Source organism: Narcine bancroftii, chromosome 1 (assembly GCF_036971445.1).
Source record: "Narcine bancroftii isolate sNarBan1 chromosome 1, sNarBan1.hap1, whole genome shotgun sequence".
Classification (NCBI taxonomy): Eukaryota; Metazoa; Chordata; class Chondrichthyes; order Torpediniformes; family Narcinidae; genus Narcine; species Narcine bancroftii.
The window spans coordinates 262,215,431-262,239,759 of record NC_091469.1 but is presented as its reverse complement, the minus strand read 5'-3'; the positions used below and the strand labels follow the sequence as shown (position 1 = coordinate 262,239,759).

General features: G+C 42.6%; 1 long non-coding RNA gene across 2 annotated transcripts in view; it reads right to left on the bottom strand.

The window, feature by feature from the left end:
* Window positions 1–24,329, bottom strand: part of LOC138751349 (uncharacterized) — a 50,729-nt gene that overhangs the window by 3,420 nt on the left and 22,980 nt on the right. For both annotated transcript variants that reach the window (XR_011349857.1, XR_011349854.1), the window contains one exon: window positions 8,576–8,699. This is a non-coding gene — a long non-coding RNA (uncharacterized lncRNA). The remainder of the gene's footprint in view (window positions 1–8,575; window positions 8,700–24,329) is intronic.

Below are 24,329 nucleotides of genomic sequence, written 5' to 3'. Positions count from 1 at the left end.
AGCAGAGAAGTAGGTGTGAGGTTTGTAAGGTAAAAACATCAAGAGTTGGGACCGGAGAAGGAGTCACCCAGTACTAAGGAGTAACAGGATGCAGGTGTGACCTTGTATGCTCAAGATAAGTGTGGCAATAACAAGATGATGTGCAGCAGACTAACAGAGAAGGGTAGCAACAGCTTATTCATTGGACAATGTAATGGTATGATAATTTACTAAGAGCGTGTCCTGAGGTATAAAAAAAACACCACTTGCTGATATCGGGAGAATGCGCCTTCTCCAACTAACACTGTTAGTTGCAAGTGTTACAATCCGGTAATAAAGAACCTTGATTTCGACTCAGTCTGGTGTCTGACTCACTCATTCTCGAACAAAGCAGACCCAACTGGTTGTGTGCTGGCAATGTCCAGAACAAGTTCCTGGTACACACAATGAGCAGAGATCTGTACAAGTAAGCATGGTGAATGTCAAAGAGTGGCCCACATCGTGTTACACAGGGACCAAGCGAGTCATCACCAAACACACATCTCCATGTATTGTGTTTCTCTGAGAAGCAATCCTCCTTGGGAAGAGTTTGCCACGAACGGGACGAATTTCCCTCAACAAATTTTGCTCTTAGCTTGTCCAAAGATTTTGCTTTTCATTTATGCTTTTGTTTTTGTCTCTCCTAGGAAATAAATATGTGAGAGAATCTGTTGGCTTTGAATCTGTGCAGTCATCTACCTGACAGCTTGAAGATGCGGTTTGAACATGTTTCCAGTATTGCCCCTCCCTTTCAGCAGGCACCAGCCACCAGGCCATAGTTCCCAACCCCCTCCTCGAACCCCCAGATGCTAAACACCAGTCTCAGTCTCAACCCCTGTTCTGGCAGCATGATCCATCGAGATCCAAGCCTCCGAACCAACTGATATGTCGAAAGGAGGCCTTTAAAGAGGCCACATCCTCCTGAGCATATAACAACTCACATTTATGTAGAATTTTAAAAACCTTTGCCTGCCTTAGACTCAAGGAAATTTTGTGTAATATCACATGACATGACAATAAAATAATCTTGAATCTTGAAAATGTCATCAAACACAGAACCAGATTCAAAAATAAAATTGCACCAAGGCAAAGAAAACAATAAGAAGTATCCATACGGAGGAGTATGGGGTAGGGTAATGAAAATGCTTAGAGAGAGAATGCTAGCCCTAAGAAACTAGACGCCAGAAGGTCTGTCCACTAATAGGGAGGCAATAAAAGTGGGAGAGTATAAGAGGATGGACTAGTGAAGTAGTTCTCAACCGTTTTCTTTCCACCCACATACCACTTTAAATATTCCTTATGCCATCGATGCCCTGTGATTAGTAAGGGATTGCTTAAGGTGGTATGTGGGTGGAAAGAAAAAGTTTGAAAACCACGGTTTTAATTGTACCTAATGGACTCGTTATGTGCATGGTTTCATAACTCCAAAGAAATGAGCCAATGACCATTTTTCTCATGCAAAATGTTTCAGTAACCATTGGGTCTCGAGCTGTGATTCTCAATCTTCCCTTCCCACTCACGTAACCACCTTAAGCAATCCCTTTCTAATCACAGAGCACCGATGGCATAGGGATTACTTAAAGTGGTATGTGGGTGGAAAGAAAAAGGTTGAGAATATAACATATAACCTGCTCAGAGATTTGTAGTTCTGATGAATGAAAACAAGGAAATTGTGATGAAAAGAAGGGAATATAAATTTAACACATTTGTGTGATACCAACATACGCCAACCTGGGTATTGTTTGCACTGGTGTTGGTGCAAGCTACAATATACGTAACAAAGTTTTAGATGATCTTAAATTTATGGGAAGCCATAATGTTCAAATCTGGAGGTCTGGAATTTTGGCAAAGTGTAAATAAACATATTGAGCTAAAGTTGGGATATTGAAGAAAAAAAATGAAACATGAAGATATCAATGCTTTTGCAAAATAAGGGCAATTGGCACATGGATTTAAAATAAAAATTCAAAACTTTAAAACTAAATTGAGAGTATAAACCTACCAATCCCAAACAGTGTGGGTCTTCTTGATAAAATGTTAGGTAAAGATTATAAAAGTCTTTGTGATGTCAAAAGAACTGGTATCCTTACTGAAGTCTCAAATAAACACCAGCATCTGGTACAGAAGTGTATGAAAGTCATCCAACAATAGTTCTTAAAAATACAACTCATCATCTTAGGTAGTCGATGACTTCCACTCTGGTTTTGTGGGTTTTGAGGTGACTGATCAGCCAATGTAGGAACTGCAGATTTTTCTACAACTGGAATAAAAGGGAGGGTGATGTACTCCTTCCACCATTTACATATGTCATCCGTGTGGTCCCATTGCATGAATTCAAGAGTCTCAATACCATCCCAAACCTTCCTTCCATCCCTAGCGTTCAGCTTTTAAATCATATTCAGTCTCCATTGGGCAGGTCACAACATTTGCATGGCCTACACCAGTTTACTATTAAAAAATTGTTTCTCTTCCAACCTCTGTTATGGGAAAACATTACCAGACAGATGGAAGAAACCAAAGGTAAATTTACACTTAAATTGCAAAGTAGCCGAAACATTTCCTGATAGGGGGCTTTAAAATTGTGAAGGGGAGACAAAGGTCAATCGGGCAGCACTGTGATGCAACTTCACAGCACCCGAGGCCCAGGTTCAATCCTGATTTCGGGTGCTGTCTGTATAAAGTTTCCATGTTCTCCTTGTAACCCCGTTTCTTTCCACATCCTAAAGAAGGTTGGCAGGTAAATTTCCCCTTGAATGTAGGTAAGCAGTGGAACTTGGAGGGAAAATGAAAAGAATATGGAGAGAATAACAATTGGGATTCACGTAACATTTGTGTAAATGGTGGTGATGATCAGTGGAGATGTGATCAGCTGAGGGGTCTGTTTCAGTGACTTTCTGTAAGGTTATTTGCCATCAATGTAACATAATCACCAAATCCAACGAGGAATTTGGAAGAAGCTTCCTGCTCCAGATCAGGGTGAAATTGTGAAGAGTGTCATCACATTTCTTCACTCTTCACTCTTCTACCATCAGGAAAAAAGTACAGGAGCCTGAAGACGAGCACTCAGGGGCACAAGAACAGCTTCTTCCCTGCTGCCATCAGATTCCTGAATGATCAATGAACCAAAGACACTACCTTGCTTTGATTTTTTTGTGCACTATCTTTTATTTGTGCCAGGTAGTTTATGTAAATGTTTGCATTGTGACGCTGCCGCAAAACAATGAATTTCGGGGCTTGTTCATGACAATAGATTCCGATTCTTCTTTGCATTTGACGGTTGAGGCAAATAGCTCGGATGCCTCTGAGTGGAATGTGCATGTTGGAAGAAGGAATAGGAGGATTTTGTGACCGGAAGCAATTAGTTGGTATAGATGGATGTACCAACGCTGTCATAGATCTGATGTACTGAATGACCAACTTCTGAACCAAGATTCAATGTAAACCACACAATTCCATAGAATGTCTGGATATACTTTTGCCTTAAGTTAATTCACAACCAGTCCTGACCCTTTAGTATGAAGACAGATTGTTATTTGTAAGAAGTTGTACTCAGCAAGATTTATTGGTATAATAAGTTAGTGGGGGAGGTTTGGGGGCAAGCAATCAAGTCTATCCTAATTTATTTTCCGCTGAGACTCAAGCTCTGCCCCATTTGGCCAGACAGTCTAAGTAAAGCACCAAAATGATCACTTTATTCATTTTTTTAAGGAAAGTTAGAGGAACTTTAATGAAAACCTTCAAAAAGTTACATATCTCAACAGATGTGCATCAAGGATTAAATATCTAATACTCAAAAACAAATTCTTATTCGGTTTAAGCATATAAATGGAAGGATTAAAAGGCGGCATGGACAGTTCTCGTCACTTAGCTTGGGAACTGTGTCATTAAACTTGAAATGGTGCAAATAAGATTCACGAGGATGTTGCCAGGACTGGCAAGGAGAGGATGGAAAGGTCGGGACTGGATTTTCTCCTTGGAGCATAAGAGGCCCTCAGGGATGACCAACAGAGGTATATGAAATCCTGAGGGGCAAAGACAATCTTTCTCCCCAGGTTGGGGAGTGAAAAACTAGGGAATAGGTTTAAGGTAAGAGGGGAAAGATTTAAAAGAAATCTGAGGGGCAACATTTTCACACAGAGGGAACACCTCCCCATCTCTGTCTGAAATGGATGATCCCCATTATATTCTATACACTTTGCAATAAAGACTATGCTTTATTAGCTTTCCGATTTACTTGCAGGCTAACTTTCATGTTTCATGAGGACTCCTAGTATTTTTAGTGCAAACTTTTGTTGACTCATTGCATGTAAATAGAAACTTCTATTTCATTCTTTAAAAGTAGAAAACCTCACATTGTCTCATACTCTACTTTATCTTCCAAACACTCACCCAAGCAATTAAACTACCTGCTTTCAATTACTGTCTCTTTGTATCTTCCTCACAACTTGCTAAACCAGTGATCTTTGAATCTTACGTAAATTGGATTTTCATCCATATCATTAATGTAGATTATAAATAATCGAGGTCCAACAATGCTCCCTGTGGGTCCCCATTTGTTAGATTGCAGGTCAGAAAATTGGTCATTAACAATCCTCTGTTTTATTGTTCATTAGCCGCTCACCTATCCACGACACCTAACTCCAGCTAACCCCCAAACCCCATGTGGTAATTTTTTAAGTGATACCTTTTGCAAATCTATGTACACGGTATATCTTAAACCCCTTTCACACTTGCCAGTGATCCCAGGTATCAAACGGCAATCGACCTTTAAAGCGGCAAGTGTGAAAGGAAAATCTACTCAACGCCGGCGTCAGATGATGTCATCTCACGCCAGGGATTGACGGCCTCAACCCCTTGTACAACCCCCGGCATCTGCAGATGCCGTCGTTGAGATCAGGCAAGTGCGAAACGGGCAATCACCTCTCTCTTTTGCGTGCCGTGTCATGCAGGCACTTCCGATTAAAGGTAGAACAGACCAAACACTGGGGATAGGCCATTGCGAGTGTGAAAGCATTCAGTGTCCCAGTTAGGAGTGGTCTAGTGTGAAAGGCCAAATCCCCATTCCTATCCCAGGACACTGAACGGCCAATTTAGTGGGATGTAAGTGTGAAAGAGGCTTTAGTCTCCCTTCATCCACATTGTTTGCTACATCCTCAAAAACTAGTTTTTTTTTCAAATATGATTGTCTTTTGCTAAACCCATGCTGATCTCTCTTGATTTTCTGAGGATTTTCTGAAACTTCTGATATTACTGAATTAATCATGGATTCCAAAATGTTCCCAATGACCGGCATTAGTTTATAGTTTCCTGCAATTTGACTCCCTCATTTCTGGAATAGTGGCACTACACTTGTGGTTTTGCAATCCTCCAGGGTTTCTCCAGAATGCCGGTAATTTTGCTGGCCTCCAGCCAACACATCTACCCAAGCTGAAGCCACATCCTTTCAGTCCCTGGGATGCAGCCCATCAGTTCCCAAAGCTGCAAGTTTTGGACATGACCTTATCTTATATTATTTAGCTTTTAGTGCCTTCTACCTTGAAGACCAATTCAAAATCATTTCTACAATCTCTTCTTTGTGGAAATACACTTACTAAAAGGAGTAAAGTGACCATTCAGGTTTTGGTGCTTTTGAAAAGTACATAAAGGAGGCGCAGAGGGCAAAACTGCGTATCCCTACACCACGTAAACCACAAAGTGCTCCCACCTAATATTATAGAAGGTGTTTAACTTCTGAAAAGAATCGAGTGGAGTAAATGCATGAAACATATTTCCTTTATGGAGAATCAGTGATGAGTACATAGCAAGACAGTATGGTCAGCGTAGTGGGTTAGCACGATGCTGTTACAGGGCCAGTGTCTGGGTTTCAAATCTGGCGCCGTCTGTAAGGAGTTCCTCCCTCTGTCTGCGTGGATTTCCTCCGGGTGCCTCCCACCCTTCAAAACACACTGGCAGGTTGTAGGTCGATTGTGGGAAAAAGGAATCTCAGGATTGTATGTGATGTCATGTATGTTCAGTACTCTGACAATAAATCTGGAATCTAATCTGAAATCTAATTGGGTGTAATTGGCTCATGGCCAAAAGGGCTAATTACAGTGCTTGAAAAAAAATAGCTCTTAGGTGGATAGATCATTCAAGAGGAAAAGAAAGAAGCCCTTTATCAACTGGTCTGTTTGGTCTGTTCATTGGAATCTGGAATTTTCAACCCAAATAGGGCATCAGCCCTGGGAGAAGTGAAGCTTTAAAGACTGAGATCAGTGGAGTTTCGTTTCTGAGTGCAGGTATTTGGAGCAATGGAGGTTCCATGCAGGAGAGAAATTTGAAAGGGTTAAAGCTCAGGGGCTAATTCTGTTCCAAAATTCCAGGCACCACTTTTGTTTTGGATGCTGCTACACCACCCCTTGATCCAATAACAAAAATCCTTGCCCTTCTCATAATGTGAAAGAATAAAACCTGATGACTTTGCCACAATCTTTGTTCAACCTGCAACACAGAGAACCCTTTGGATTGACTCTGAAGGAGAGGAGCTCTCTCCAAATTGTTTTGGCTCATAACGGTCCGCTAAAGCAGGTCGTCTCTTCATTATCTCGCTGGTGTTTGTGGGAGATTTCTGTGCGCTAATTGCATGACAACAATAACTGCAGTTAAAGAAGCAAACACTGGGTCTAAGGTGTTCGTGGAGGCCCTGAAGTGATGGAAGGCATTTTAAAATTCCACACATTATTTACATCTCTCGCCATCACTATGGATGATGGGATCTCGATATCAGGAGTGACCCTGAGTAAGAATCCTAAGTAAACATCTGGACTGATCCAATAGGAGTTTTTCCATTAAATCCTGGGGCCCTTCTTCTTTATTACATCCACAGAAAGCTAGAATGCTATCTTACATTTCCCTATTCTCTCCTGCTGGTTTCAGACATCTAGAGGTCCTGAAATGGGCCAAGTATCTTCAAAATAGTTGCTCAATTGAAACATATATATATGCAGTTATTCCTAATTTGAAATGTATGTATTTTTGCTAAAACACGTGACTGCTTTGAATTGTGTAGCTGTATCTCACTGTAATGATAGTGAGAAATGGGTGTTTAAGGAATGGAAAAATGCCCTCAGTTTGGTGGTTCTCTTGATTGTGATGGATCCTGATAAACTAAAACCAGAAAAGAGGTTTTTTCAAAAAATAAGGAGGTCCCGCATGAAAGTAGCATCCAACCACTGAGTTGATCAGTCGTGGACTACTAAGAAAAAGATGCTTTCTAACTTCTGTTCCTGAATGTTCACCATTTATGGAGCTGAAGTGTGCAAATCAAGCCAAGGTCTCAAAATAGTTTAACTTGGAATACCTCTTTGAACTTGGCTAAGCCACAAATGAGAACAGAGGTGAGGCTGCACTGTCAAATCAACCACTCTCCCAAGGCTGCTTAATCCAAAGAGTCAACAACACAGACCATAAATGCCATTGTGACGGTGCTGGGCAATTGAAGCTTTTGCGATTCATTTTATGAGAATTTACACCTTTCCAAATCTATTCTCAATCCCTCCTGACTGTTCTTTTGGTATGAGTTACCTTTATGCAAAGATGAAACCCTCCTTGACACTGGGTATTGCAGCTTTGAGGCGATGCATTATGTATACATCCAGATTTTAAACTAAAGGCAACGATGGTTTGTTGTAATCAAATGGTATAATATTTATCGTCTCAGTAATTCTGTGGTTTCATTATTTGTACTGATTTATTAGCTTAGGCTTTCCACCCAATCATTCACTCTGGTACAATGCAGGCAAGATGGAGCTGGCAAATTGGGCAAGAATCCATTGTGGGTAATATTTAATGTACCATCTGGCCAAAATGTCTAAAGAGCTTTGTTTTATTATGTAATTCGTGGAAATTACTTTTAAATCAAGGAATATGCTGTGCACTCTGCTTGCCCATATAAACTACATGATGCAGGCCAGAGACATTCGAGGCAATCAATGTTATTTATTGACGTTTGAAACGCATGTATTTAACAGCTGGATTTTGTCAAAGTTTGGGCTTTTTTTTCAGGAGAACAAAGGGAAAAAGGCAGGGAGATTGGATTTGCTTGCAACTGAGGTAAGATGGCGATTCAGATGCTTAACCATGGATCCTCAATGCAGAATTAGCACATGTGGGTGGGATAATTGTATTCATAGATTGTATATTGTCCAAGTGGAGGTGCCATCTGAAAGAAGTCATAGTCTCAAGCAGCAGAGAAACAGGCCCTTTAGTCTAACTTGGCCATAATGACCATATTGTCCACCTATGACCATATTGTCCACCTAAGCTAGACCATTTGGCTACGTTTGACCCAGACCCCTCTATATCTCCCCTGTCCTCCACTAACCTCTCAATGTTTTTCTTTACTTTTCAATTGTACCCATTTCTCCACTTCCTCTGACAGCTCATTCCACACACCCACCACCGTCTGTGTCAAAATGTTGCTCTTCAGGTCTCTTTTAATCCTTCCTCCCTCACATTAAATCAACACCATCTAGATTTCTACTCCCCTACGCTGGGGAAAAACGCAATGATGACTTACCCTATCTGTGGCTCTTTGGATATCTGCCAGAAACTATCTTGACCAAAGGTTAGAAATGCAACTCAGCAGGTCACGCAGCATCCATAAGATGTATCATGGAAACAAAGTTTCAGATCTGAGCAATCTGGAAAACAGAGGATAGAATGGCCGTATTAGCCACACCACAGAAAACTGCCCAACATAACATTGTAATTTACCACAAGTTTCATTCTTCAGTTCATTGGGTTGGCCCACTGCTGTGTTCTTTCCCAGAGCACTTGTAACTCAGTACATTTTTTGCACTCTGGTCAAGTGTGAATATTTATCATCCATGCTCAGAGCATAGAACATGTCTGTACCAAACATGATGCCCAAATTAAACAAAAACTCTGCTGCTTGCACATGATACGCACCTCTCCATTTCCTGCTTATTCATGTGTCTATCCAGAAGCTCTATAATGCTACTGTTGTATCTGCTTCCACCACTAACTCTGGCAGCCCATTCCAGGCACCCTCCAACTTTGTGTAAATAAACTTGCCCACATATTACTTTTAAACTCCCCCCACCACCTTAAACATCTGTCCTCTAGTGTGTGACAATTTTATCTTGAGAGAAAAAATTCTCTCTCACAAAAATCTTGGAGGTTACGCAGTAAGAGGTAAAGATACGGTTTATAACCAACATTACGAGCCTGATCCCTTCTTCAAAGACATTCTCACCTTCACATCTTCCCTTCTCCGTCTTTCTATCTCGAGCAACAGCGCACCTGGGGTGTCAACAACAGTTTACAGGTATGAGGGAGGCTCTCATTTAACCATATCAAAATTATGACAGAATCAGGCAGGCAGGATGCAGGAAAGATGTTTCCCTTTGAACGGTGGTCAGGTCTGAAATGAGGAGAAACCTTCACCACAAGGAATAGAGAGCCTTTGGAATGCACCACCACAGGGAGTGGTGAACCTGTGGATCGCTCCTTCACAGGGAGAGGTGAACTGGTGGATTGCTCCATCACAGGGAGAGGTGAATCGGTGGGTCGCTCCATCACAGGGAGAGGTGAACTGATGGATCGCTTCATCACAGGGAGTGGTGAACCAGTGGATCACTCCATCACAGGGAGAGGTGAACCTATGGATTGCTCCATCACAGGGAGAGATGAATCGGTGGGTCGCTCCATCACAGGGAGTGGTGAACCGGTGGATCACTCCATCACAGGGAATGGTGAACCTGTGGATCGCTCCTTCACAGGGAGAGGTGAACTGGTGGATTGCTCCATCAAAGGGAGAGGTGAATTGGTGGGTCGCTCCATCAAAGGGAGAGGTGAACTGGTGGATCACTCCATCACAGGGAGTGGTGAACCGGTGGATCACTCCATCACAGGGATAGATGAACCAGTGGATCGCTCCTTCACAGGGAGAGGTGAACCGATGGATCGCTCCATCATAGGAGATGTGTAGTCACTGGGACAGATGTGGTCACGTAGGGGGTGTGTAGGCTGACTTGGACAGATGTGGTCATGTTGAGGATGGGTAGGCTCACTGGGACAGATCTGGTCACATAAGATGTGTGTCATCACATACACTCTACATGACCACATCTCTCCCAGTGACTACACTCCCTTAAGTGAACATATCTGTCCCAGATTGACTACACACCCCTGATGTGTCCACATCTGTCCCTGTATAACTACATATATCTTACAAGACCACATCTGCTCCAGTGACCACATCTGCTCCAGATACACTACATTTACCAATTTAAATTTAGACATACAGCACAGTAACAGGCCATCTCAGCCCATGAGTCTGTGCAGCCCAATTTACACCTAATTAACCTACACCCCCAGTATGTTTTGAACGGTGGGAGAAAACTAGAGTTCCAGGGGAAACCCCACAAAGACACAGGGAGAATGTACAGACAGCGCAGAATTTGAACTCTGGCCCCGACTGCTGGAACTATAAAGGAATTACACTAACAGCTATGTCAACCATACTGCCCCATGTGACAGGTGTGGTCACGTAGGGAGTGTATAGTCACTGGAACAGAGGTAGTCATTTAGGGAGGAGGGAGTCACACTGGGACAGATGTGGTCACGTAGGGGGATGTAGTCACATTAGGACAGATGTGGACTTATAGTGGGTTCATGGTCACTGGGACAGATGTAGAAATGTAGTGAGTGTCTAGTCACTGGCGACAGACATAGTGACACTGGGACAAATGTGGTCACAAAGGGTGTGTAATGTGTGTCGAAAGAACCAAAGACTTGTGATCCAAACAAAGGCTTTTATTAACTAAAAGACTGGAGCATATCACAAGTAGGTTGACCAGTCCAGAATGACCTGGTCTGGCTAGGAGCAATCCTTTAAGACCTGCCAGTAGGTGTGGCTACACTTTCAGCCAATCACAGTCATTCTACACTACCATCTGTACATATGTACATATACATATTGGTGATAGAATCTGTAGTATCACAGGGTGTGTGTAGACACTGGGAGCAGCTGTGGTCATGTAACTGGTGTGCAATCACACTGGGACAGATGTATTCACTTGGAGAATGTGTTGTCACTAGGGCAGATATGGTCACGTAGGGAATGTGTAGTGACATTAGGACAGATCTTTTCATGTAGGGAATGTGTACTCACACTGGGACAGAAGTGGTCACGTAAGGGGTGAGTATGTATTTATTTTTCTCTTCCTTTTATATTTATTACTTTTTTTTCTTATTTGTCTTGTGTTTTATGTACCTGGGAAGCTTTTTATAGCATATGTATTTTGTACTTGTTCATTTAAATGAAGTTTAATGTCTTTTATCCAATCATCAAACATTTGGCTGAAAGAACCCTGCAATGTTTCTGCTCTGACAATGCCCTCCACAGCTGACAATGCCAGGGTGCTCCTGCATGCTATGTCATCACTGAGGAGTCACGGGGGTCGCACGCATAAAGGGTGACTAGAAATGTAGGATTATTGAAGGCAAGGCTTCTTCCCTAGGTAGCATTTATCATCAACTTATTTTGAATTACTCTGGTTTAATTAATTACCCCAGTTTGACTACACCCCCTGTACATAATCCATCATATACTCTGCAGTAAAATGCAGTAAGGATGGCTGGAGATGCCAGGGAGACAGTCAGAAGCGCAGTGTAAGAAGGCAAGTGGACATGCATTGTAGTTAGACTCAGATTTAAACCGTTCAGACCACATTCCCAATGATCTTACTTGCAAATGTAAGATCGTTGGAGGAGAAAATGCATTACCTGAGACTGCATCTGTCCCAGAAATAACTGCGGGGATACTGTGCTCTGGTGATTACAGAAATGTAGCTGCAGGTGTCCATTCCAGATTCAGTGATCCAGCTAGATGGCCTTATTTCCCTCAAGGCAGACAGAAATGTTGCTGCTTCTGGCAAGACTTGAGTCGGGGGTCTGTACATTCACATCATTGAGAATTAGTGCACAAATGTCTTCTTTTAAATACCTTCTGCTCAGTACCTGCTGGTGAAATACAGACCCTTCTCCCTGCCCCGGGAATTCATGGCCACTTATTTCTGCAGTTAATGTTCCACCTCTGGTAAATGAGGGTGAAGCAATGAAGGAGCTATATGGTGCTATCTGCGAAGCCCAGACATCCCACCCAGACAGTTTCATGGCTGTAGCTGGCAACTTCAGTCACGTCAACCTGAAAATGAATCTAACATGGCTTCAAGAGCACGTCAACTTCACCACCAGAGGAAAGAATGCCCTGGATTGAGTGTACACCAACGTCCCTGGTGAATACAAGGCCATCTCTTTCTCCCACCTTGGATACTTGGACCATATATCTGACCCGCTAACTCCAGCAAAGCGAGCAAAGTCAGTGCTCAGGGAGATCAGGAGGTGGCCAGGGTGGGGAGGGGGGAGGGGGGGGAAACTACAGCAGCATTACAGGACTGCTTTGAGACCATGGACTGAAGCTATTTCAGGTAAGCAGCCATCTGCAATGATCATATGGATATCGACGAGTACATGAGAGCAAAGTTGTGGCTGAGATGAGGAGGATCCTATTCAGGTGAACTCACAGGAGACAACATACTCGGTCAGGCACGACCAACTGACAGAGGTCCTTACAGACATCTTCATCACATCATTGCAGCAGTCCATCATCTCCATGGGTTTCAAGGCAGCTACCATCAATCTAGTTCCAAAGGGGATGACAGTAACAGACCTCAACGACTACCACCCAGTGGCGCTATCCTCCACCATTATGAAATGCTACAAGCGTCTAGTGATGGAACCCATCAAAGTGCACCACCAAGAGTCACTGAACCCATTTCAATTTGTCTTCAGACAGAACCATTCCATTCATGATGTTATTGCCTTGTCTCTCCACTCCGTCCTGACTCACCTGGAGAATGACACCTCATATGCCAAGCTGTTGTTCATGGTCTTCAGCTCGGCATTTAATACAATAATATGCCAGAGGCTGGTGGAGAAGCTGTCCTCTCTGGGACTCAACCCCTGCCCCCCTCTGCAACTGGATTCTGGACTTTCTGACGGAAAGATCACAGTCTTTCTGGGTTGGCAGCAGAATGTTGAGTACTGACACCTGTTCGTACTACTGACCCACAACTGTCACACCAGATTCAGCTCCAACAGTCATCAAATTTGCAGGATTCACGACTGCAGTCGACCTCATCAGCAACATGATTGCATCAGAGTGGAGCTCCAGGTCAGATCCTCGGAGATGTTGACACCCAGGAATTTGGAGTTCTTGACTCTCTCCACAAGTGAGCCCTTGATAAGGACTGTGTTGTGTTCTCCTGACCTCTTTCTGAAGTCTACAATCATCTCCTTGGTTGCGCTAACGTTGAGCAATAAATTGTTGGCATGACTCCACTCAAAGGGCTGATCTATCTCCCTTCCTCATGGCTGTTTGTGATTCTGCCGACAACTGTGGTGTCATTGGCAAACTTGTAGATACCATTGGAATTGTGCCTGGCCACACAATCATGGGTGTATAAAAAGTAGATTAGTGGGATAAGCAAGAATCCTTCAGGTGCGCATGTGTTGATTATCAGGCAGGAGGAGGCATTGTTTCCAATTTGTATTGACTGCACACTTCCAATGAGGAAGTCAAGGATCCAGTTGCAGAGGCCCAGGGTTGGAAGCTTCTTGACCAGCATTGAGGGAATAATGGTGTTGAAGGGTGAGCTGTAGTCAATGAAGAGCAGCTAGGTGATCCAAAGCTGAGTGAAGAGCCAGCTATCACTGTGTCTGTTGTGGAGTGATTAAGTCAATAGGTGAATTGCAGTAGGTACAGACCTTTGCTGAGGTATGTGTTAATCCTGGCCATGACCAACCTCTCAAAACACTTCATTACAGTTGACATTAATGCTTCTCAGGGATAGTCATTGAGGCATTCAACACCATCATCCCCTTAAAAATGATCAGCAAACTCCAAGAACTGGGACTGAACACCCCACTGTGTAATTGGATCATGGATTTCCTCACCTCTAGACCACAATCAGTGAGGATTGATAAGAACATCTCCACAATCTCCATCAGTACTGGAGCACCACAGGACTGAGTTCTTAGCCCCACTTTACACCTATGACTGCATGGCTTGGTATGATAATAACACCATCTACAAATTTGCCAAAGATACTGTGGTAGTGGATTGTATAAAGAAAGGTAATAAGTCAGTGTACAGGAGGGAGATTGAAAACTTGGCTGAATAGTCCACCAACTACAACTTTGCATTCAATGTCACCAAACTAAGTTGATTGTTGACTTCAGGAAGGAAAAGCCAGAGGTGTATGATCAATTGATCATTGGGGGATCAGAGGTGGAGAGGGTGAGCAAATTTAAATTCTTGGCAGTCAATATCTCAGAGGATCTTTCCTGGACCCAACACACCAATGGCATCATGAAGAAAGCAGATCAGCTCCTCTACTTCCTCAGGAGTTTGCGGAGGTTTTGTATGACACCAGAAACACTGGCAAATTTCTACAGATGTCTGGTACAAAGTGTGCTGACCGGCTGCATCATGGTCTGTTATGGGGACTCCAATACCTCTGAGCATAAAGCCCTCCAAAAGGTAATGGACACAGCCCAGGACATCACACCACTGAGAACATCTAAAGGGAACACTGCCATCGGAGAGCAGCAGCGATCATCAAAGACCCTCACCACCCAGGTTCTCGCTGCTGCCATCAGGAAAGAGGAATAGGGGCCACAAGACTCGGACCACCAGGTTCAGGAACAGCTGCTACCCCTCCTCCATTAGACCCCTCTACAACAAACTCATTTGGAGGGACCCTTCCTTTATTGATTTTTTTTTATTCTCTCTGTATTGCATAATCATTTACTTACATTCATTATCAGTTTACAGTTCTTTATTTGTGTACATGTTTACGCAGTGTATGTTTTTTTTTGCTCTGTCAATAAGTGGTAATTCTGCCTCACCGGCAGAAAAAAGAATCTCAGGGTTTTAGGTGATATTATGTATGTACTCTGGCAATAAATAAATCTGAAATCTGAACTGCTAAAACAATTCCCCATCACTCTACTATTTACTAATAATATTTATTGTAATATGTCTACATATGTATTTGTATCATTTGTCTGTCTGTGTGTTTGCACTGTATGGAACCATGGACCAGAGTACTCTGTTTCATCGGGTTGTACTGATACAATCAGATGATAAATAAACTTACAAAGTTATTTCATGGGATGGTGGTAAGGCTACTTGATGAAAAAGAAAAATTGGAAGGACAGTCAATTTTTTCCACTTTAACTCTGCCTTGTGCTATTAATGCACAATCTGAGAGCATGAAGCTTACTGAGATTACAAAATGGCAGCCAAGATACAGATGGCACCAAGAGGAGTTTTCAACACTGAAGCTTGATTGGTTTACTTTCCTGTTTTACATGTTTGTGTCGCAGGGAAAGCTGAGCACAGAGGAACTGTTGGAGATGGAGAATGAAGCCAAATCAGACTTGACAATGAACCAGTGGAAACAACTGTGCAACCAGAGAGCTCGAGGTGTCGGCTTTGGCTCCGTGGCAATATTTCTTCAGAGCCAGAAGTTGTGGTTCAAATTTGATTCTGTTCTGACATATCAATGCAGTGCAGAGGAGGTGATGCACTGCTAGCTGTGTGACAGCTGTGTGAGCTGGTAAACCAAGGCCAGGTGGACCACAGCACTGAATCCACAATCAACATCTCACATCTCACTCTTCTCAGCTAACATTTTTAATCAAAGATCAGGCCATTACTTTTCATTACTGCTTGTGGAATGTGACGTAACATTTAATGAAAGGTGTTGGAGAATGTTGGCTATTTGCATGCTGCTCCCAGCAGATCAGTTTCTTGCTAACTCTCTATGAAGAGAGATATACATCACCCCATCTACTGACAAACGCTTTCCCAAAAAATATGCAGTAGTTTCTTTACTCTACTGATCCCTCTGCAACAGTGGTCAGCGCTCTCGGCCGAGTCTCACCATTTCCCAGACCTCTGCTCTCACCTTTTCTCCTCCTGCAAAGGGGATGAAGGGTCTTTGACCTGGAATGTCATCTGCTTCCCTTTCCACCAATGCTGCCTGCCCAACATGCTGAGGTTTTCCAAGATTTTCTGTTTACATTTAGGCAATTGAAAGACCATTTGCTTTAGACCTTAAAAAGATCGAGTGGGCACCATCTAAATGGTAACAATCAAGAAACATTTTATGTAGATCAGGGGTCCCCAAACCTTTTAGAGCAGTGGTTCTCAGCCTTTTTTTTTCCCGCTCACATACCACTTTAAGTAATCCCTGTGCCATCGGTGCTTTGCGATTGCTTAAGGTGGGTGTGGATGGGAAGAGAAAGGTTGAAAACCATTGTTTTAATCGGACCTAATTGACTCATTATGTGCAAAGGAAATGGGGCAATGACAATTTTTCTCAAACAAAATATTTCAGTAACAATTGGGTCTCGAGCAGTGATTCTCAACCCTCCCTTCCCATTCACATAACCACCTTAAGCAATCCCTTACTAATCACAGAGCACCAATGGCAAAGGGATGACTTAAGGTGATATGTGAGAGGAAAGGTTTGCAAAAGCCTGGACCAGAGTGAAGATAAATGATTGTGCAGAAACTTGTTCAACCAGAGAAGACAATGGTGCAATTTAACATCCTAAATCATTCAACCACTCACAGAAAAAATTGAAATATTAAATAATCGAGAGCAGAAAGTTCAGTGATGAAACTCAGCCAGTACAGAGGAGTATCTTTCAAGAGTGGTTCACTGGCTGTGTTTAGTGGGTGACCATAGAATTTATGCTACTGTCAAATTCTCATCATAGTATTGGACTCCAGGGTCTGGAGAGGCAGAGAGTCTGGTAACGTTAAATAGAATTCCAGAGACTAACATCGAAAAGAAAAACATGAATAAAGACTAATTATGAAGGATGAGGTAATAAAACTAATTCCATTTTAAGTAGCACAGAGCAAGACCGACTACAAAGAAATGAGAAGTTTTGTGGAGCACTGGGATTTTTAAAAACAAGATGCATCTGGGAAAAATAAGGCCAAAAGAAAATACAGCAGATTTGTAATAGGATAAATGGGCAAAACTGCTCAAGATATGTCAAAACGACTGAATGGATTTTTCATATATGTCAGTGGTTCCCAAACTTTTTCTTTCCACTCACATACCACTTTAAGTAATCCCATTGCTATTGGTGTGATTAGTAAGGGATTGCTTAAGGTGGTATGTGAGTGGGAAGGGAAGGTTGAGAATCACTGCTCTAGACCTAATTGTCACTGAAATATTTTGCTTGAGAAAAATTGTCACTGGCCCATTTCCTTTGGAGTTGTGAAACTGTGCACATAATGAGTCAATTAGGTACGATTAGAACAGTGGTTTTCAACCTTTTTCTTTCCACCCACATACCACCTTAAGCAATCCCTTACTAATCACAGAGCAACTATGGCATAGGGAATACTTAAAGTGGTATGTGAGTGGAAAAAAAAGGTTAGAACCACTGATATATGTTATCACAAAAGTTGAATAACAATAACAAAATGAGGGAGATTGCGAGCAGAAAAAAGAATTGGGGTGGATTGCCTTATGTGAAAAGTTTCTATGGTCGATGGTACACTTATATAAGCAATAGGTAACCAAAAATATTTAACCTCTGGTGTTAAGTTACGTTTGGCATCACGATGAACCATGCCATTCACCTTCATACATAAAACTACTTACAGGGTAAATGAGCAGACCTAAAAAGAATATGGCAGCAGGGAGCTAAAGCAGGCGTGAAAGGTTAATGGCTCAGTGGTCCGTGTAGGGCAGTGGTTTTCAAACTGCACCCCTAAACTCGCATTCCACCTTGAGCAATCCTTGTGCTATAAGTGCTCTGTGATTAGTAAGGGATTGCTTAAGGTGGAATGTGAGTGGAAAGAAAAAGTTTGAAAACCACTATTTTAATCGTACACAATTGACTTGTTATTTGCACAGTTTCATAACTCCAAAGGAAATGGACCAATGACCAAGCAAAATATTTCAGTAACAATTGAGTCTAGAGCCGTGGTTTGCATCCTTCCTTTCCCATTCACATACCATCTCAAGCACAGAGCACCAATGGCATAGGGATTTCTGAGAGTTTAGGGGCGAAGTGTAGGGTGAACCAGTTACAGGAATGGACACAACACAGAGGAACATAGCAGTGGAATGCACAACAATTAGGGATCTCCAGGTGAAGCAGGATGGGTGGTATGCTTGTTGGAAAACCACGTGATATGAGGACATGCATGCTGATGAGCCAGCACAGCAGGTATTGTGTCAATGAGCCTATTGGGGTGACAAGAGCTTGAAAGGGAGACGGTGACTTGATGCTCAAGCAGACCTGAAAGGAATATGGCATCTTGCTGCACAAGTGGATCTGAATGGCTGATGGCCCAGCGGACTGTGCAGGCTGAACCAGGAAGAGCACAAAGGAAACAAAAATACAGTAATGGGCCTCCTGGTGAAGCAGAGAGTTGGGGTCCTCAGAACTGGCCCTGGCCACATGGTGAGGAGCAAGGGCACCAGATATGGGTAAGCAGATGCAGGTCGACAGGACAGAACAAGTCAATCTCTGGCCACTGAACATTAGATGTAGCATAAATCAGCAAATTAAAGATGGAGATGACAAGCGGTCACTCAAAATTCAAATTTATTGTGAGAGTGCATACATGACACCTGAGATTCTTTTTCCTGCAGGCCAGGCAGAATTTCTACTTATCGGAAAGTGTAGACTGTACTTCAGAAGAAATATGTAAATAAACTGGCCATGCAAATACAGAACAACATAAATATTCAGTAATAAACAATGTACAAAGTAAAAGCCTTAAATGAGTCTGATTGAATGTTGTTTAGGGGTCTGATTGAATGTTGTTTAGGTGTCTGATGGTTGAGGAGTTGCAAATGTTCCAGAACCTGGTGGTATGAGTCTTGTGGCACCAATATCACTTTCCTGACAGTAGAAGTGAGAACAGAGCATGCCCTGGGGTGGTGTGGATAATTGCTGCTGCTCTCCGACTGCAACATTCTGTGGGCATGTTGTCTATGGTGGGGAGAGTTTTGCCTGTCATGTATTGGGATGTGAATATTGCCTTTTACAGAGCTTTCTGCCCAGAGTCATTGGTGCCCCCATACCAATCAGCGCACTTTCCACTACACAGCTAAAGAAATTTGCTAAGGTTTCCAATGACATACCAAATCTTTGCAAACTCCTGAGGAAGTAGAGGCAATGACATTAGTATGATGGGTCCAGAAGAGGTTTTCTGGGGTAATGACTCCCAGGAATTGAAATTTGCTCACCCTCTCCAGCTCTGATTCCCCCAGAGATCACTGGATTTTACACCTCTGGTTTTCCTTTCCCAAAGTCTACAATCAGCTCCTTGATTTTGATTCAATAAGGAAGAACTCAGCCTACATACAGGACAGGTAGATTTTTGTTTACATAAAATTTAGAAGACAAATTTGTGAAATATATACAAGAGGTTTTATTTTACATCAGTCTTCTTTCTTCTTTGGCTTGGCTTCGCGGACGAAGATTTATGGAGGGGGTAAAAAGTCCACGTCAGCTGCAGGCTCGTTTGTGGCTGACAAGTCCGATGCGGGACAGGCTAGATGCAGTTTAAAAGACATTTGGATTGGCAGCTAGATCGTATAAGTTTGGAGGGGTATATGATGAGTCCAGGTAGACATGGTTGAGTAGGGCTGAAAGGCCTGTTTCCTTGCTGTGAAGGTCTATGACTATTTCTGTATCAGGAATGCACAAGCCTCCCAGCACTAGTTACTTTGCATGACAAATGTGCTTTGCTTTGTTTCAGGGGTATTTAAATGGAAGCAGAACAAGAACCTCAGCGATTCGTTGGAGTCTGCGATACAGATAGAGTCAACAGCAAATAAAAAGATAGGAAGCTCAAGTGGGGCCTCCAGTTTGTGAGTGGCCCAGTGTAGGAGGGTTGAGTTAGAGGCTTTGGCACAAAAGGCCCAGTGAATGAGTGGAGATTAGAAGCATTAGCTCGTGAGGCTTTCACTACAAGTAGCCTTATGAATAAGGGAGATGAATTAAAGCATGGGTCAATATGTAAAATTATGATGTTGCAGCCCTTATAGAGGATGGCTGATGCAGGTACCAAGCTTTAGATGTTTTAGAATGGATAGGATGGGAGGGTCAAGAGGAGGAAGGGGTGTGTAGCATTACTGGTCAGGGATAGTAGCTCAGCTGTAGAAAGGAAAGATGGTGTGGAGGCAATGTCTACTGAGTCAGTGAGGGTGGAAGTCAGAAACACAAAGGAGTAATCACTGACCTGGGAGTTGTTTACAGGGTCCCAAACAGCTCTTGGGAAATTGAGGAGCAAATAAGTAGGCAGTTTGGAGAGAGCAGAAATAACAGGATTGTTATAATGGGAGATTTCAACTTCCCAAATACTGACTAGCACCTCCTTACTATAAGAGGGATAGCTGTGGCAGAATTTATCGGGTGTGTCCAAGAAGGGTTCCTGTTGCAGAATGTTTCCAAGCCAATTAGAGGAGAGGCTGTACAATACTGAACCTGGAACTGGGTAATGAACCAGGTCAGGTGATAGATCTCTCAGTGGAAGAACATTATGGTGAAAATGACCGCAACTCTCTGACCTTCAACATAGCAATGGAGAAGAACAGGAGTCAAAATGGGAAAGTGTTTAATCGAGGAAGGGCTAATTACGATGGGATTAGGCAGGATCTAGAGAGAGTAAATTGGGAACAGACATCTGAGGAAAAGCAAAGATGTAACTTGGAGGATGTTGAGGGGCCACTTGCAAGGGGTTCTGGATGGTTGTCCCACTGAGACAGGAAAAAATGGTAGGATAAGGGTGACAAAGAGGTGAGACAGCCAGTTCAGAGGAAGAAGGAAGCATACAGAAGGTTTAGGAAGCAAAAATGAGAATAATATGGTAGTCAGCAAGGAACTTAAGAACCTAATTGACTCGTTATGTGCATGGTTTCATAACAGCAAAGGAAATGGGCCAATGACAATTTTTGTCAAGCAAAATATTTCAGTTACAATTGGATCTTGAGCACTGGTTCCTTCCCACTCACATCCCACCTTAAGTAATTCCTTACTAATTACAGGTATAGGGACTACTTAAAGTGGAAAGAAAATATTTGAACCATTTTTTCAGAAGGAGAGCAAGGACACACCAGAGAACTATAGGTAAGTGACTTTAATGTCAGGGCTGGGAAGTTGATGAAAGGGATTCTGAGGGACAGGATCTACCAGTATTTGGACAGGCATGGACTGATTAGAGAAGCCAGCATGGCTTTGTGTATGACAGATCATATCTCAGGGATTTGATGAGAGTGGAGCAGGATGCGGGAAGAGAAAGGAATGGATGTTCTCTACATGGACATTAGCAAGGCCTTTGCTCAGTTCTCACATGGTAGGCTTGTCTGGCAGATTTTTATTGTGACCGAGTCTTAATCCGCTGAATCCATGACCAAACTCTTCTTGTTGTTCTTGCTCAGCCCTGTGCCTAGACATGAAATCCAAGCAGATCACATCGGAAACAGAAAAGGACACAGTTCTACAGAAGGTCATCAAGAATACGAATGAAAGATGGCCTAGAGGTGAATGTCAGCCATACTACAACATCAGAGCAGAGCTGAGTGTCGTCAATGGGCTTCTACTGAGACAGCAGAATTACCATTCCTTAATCACTGTGACAAGATGCTGTAAAGGGTGCATGAGGGGCCACCTTGGAATGGAAAAATGCAAGAGGAGTGCTAGAACTGGCCAGGGATAAATGCTGACATTGACAAGATGGTTTCCAGCTGTGAGACCTGTTTGAAATAGCACTCAAAGCAGACAAAGGAACCCATGATAATAACTGACTTATCAGCAGAACCATGGCAAAAAGTTTGGACTGATCTGTTCCACATGGATGGAAATAATTACACTGGTTATTGACTATCTATCGAACTATCCGGAGATTACACTTCTTCTTAACATGTCTGCTACTTATGTGATCAAATATACAATATTTCAAGACATGGAATTCCTTAAATTGTCTCCAGTAATTCTCAACAAATGTAGAGAATTCCATAACTTTGCAGAAGAGTATGATGTCGACATGTGACTTCAAGTCCTCTGCATTCACAGTCAAACGGTAAAGCAGAAAAAGGAGTGCACATGGTTAAATAGTTGCTCAAGAAAGTGGAAGACTGGCTCAGATCCGTTTTTAGCTCTCTTGAGTTAGAGTGCTTTGTCGCTTGGACATGGCACGTCACCCTCTGAACTTCTAATGGGACATAGACTATGCACCATACTTCCCTATTCTGCAGACCCAAACAAAAACAGATATGTTGAAAATGTCGAATGGAAACAAAAGCGTCTGCAGTGGAGACAAAAAGCAAACTCTGACAAGTCACCAAAAAGCTTAGGGCCACTGGCCCAACATGACACAGTGAGACTCAGAGATTCCCAAACTTGAGACAAAAAGGCCACTGTTCTGGAGGAAGTAAATCCAAGATCCTACATGGTCAGAATAGAGGATGATAAAATACTGAGGAGGAATCGAAAGAGCCTGATGAAAATGCAAGAGACACTGCAGGAACAGACAAATGGAGAAGATCCAGCCTGCACAGAGGAAACACAGCCAGTGCTAGACAGTATCAACCAGCAGAGCCAACACAAGCACCTGTGTTAGGAAGATCCACACATGCTATCAAAGCACCTGACAGACTGAAGCTCGAAAAGAAAAGGAACTGCACACTTAAAAAGTTTGTGCTGCTGATGTCTGTGTTTACATTTGTGTTGAACTTTAAATTGAAATGAATGCTGAATTAGTGTGTCATGTTGTTAGATTAAACATCTCAAGGAAAATGGAAGTAATGATAGAGTGCTAGTGATAATCCTGATCACTAGAGGGAGTAGGAGATGAGTTGTTGCAGCTAGGAGTAGATTAAAAATTGATGCCTCCATGAGGTCGTATGAGTACTTTAGCTAATAAAGTATAGTTGTTATAAAATAACCCAAGTTTATTTATCACAATAAAAGTGGTGGAGGCTAGAACAATAGGGGCATTTAAGAGTCTCTGACAAGCACATGGATGAAAGAAAAATAGAGTGTTTTGAAGTCGAGAGGGTTTCATTTTGTTGATAGGAATATATGGGTTGACACAACATCATGGGCCAATCGACCTGTACTGTGCTTTAATGTTTTATGTTCCGTGTAACTCATGCTTCCATGAGATAAGGAGAAATAAGCCTAGTTCAGGCAAATGTTATACCTGGAATGAGAAATAGAAGAATTATCTTCTCACCATCTTTGTAACAACTCCCCCTTTGAACATGAAGGGCAATGGTATTGAATCTCCCATTTCAGAAATGCAGCACTGTTTATCAACAAGATGCCTCTGTGAGGGGAAGTTTCTTATAATTATAGTCTGCTCCAACAGTGGAAGCACCTGGATGCCAGCAACTGTGTACTTTCAGAAAGTTTCTACAATTTGACTAAAAGCAAGGAACACAGGAAAGCTCCCCGCTGTGCTGTCAATGTTAATGTTGCATAGTGGAGGTCTTCTTCAGTGTCCTTAGGAAACACTGATAGTATCTTCTCAGTGTGGAGTGCACTTGGAGAAAGATGTTGCTGCAGCTGATGTTCATAAGAGATGGAATTCAACACAGCTGTTGGAAGCAGTACCACCACTGACTTGAGTCATTAGGTTCACATGCAGCCTTTGAACCAGGAGTGGATTTCATTCACTAAAGCTTCGTGATCATAGCCCCGCGATGCATGAAAGTTTTATTTAAAGTTGGAAAACAAGCTGCAACTCCAGATAATATTCACGGAAGTAGGGCACAATTTCTTTTCTGTTTACCCGCCAGAATGCGGGCAGTCACAAGGAAGCTTGCAATCCCTCCTTGTCCTTTCTGGCTGTCAAGCTCAGTAATAAGGGGAAGGAGAGAGTAAACAAAAAGGCTGATGCCACATACTGTCAGCAGTAACACAGGCTTTTTCAGCCACATTATTTTTAGAAGCATTTCAGAACAAAACGGATGGTGATGTAAGGTCATACGGCTTTATATAAGCCTCCTAAAGCGGGTTGTGCCAGCCTAAACTTGTTTGGGCAACTCATAATATCTTGCTTACTACACTGATTTTGGTTGGTGGTGGGTTCGGGTAGGAACGATGTAATGCAGATGGCAAACCACCAGTTGTTTTCAATCCAGAGAGAGAGAGAGAGAGGAAATCACATAGAACTATGTCTAAAGTTCACCGAG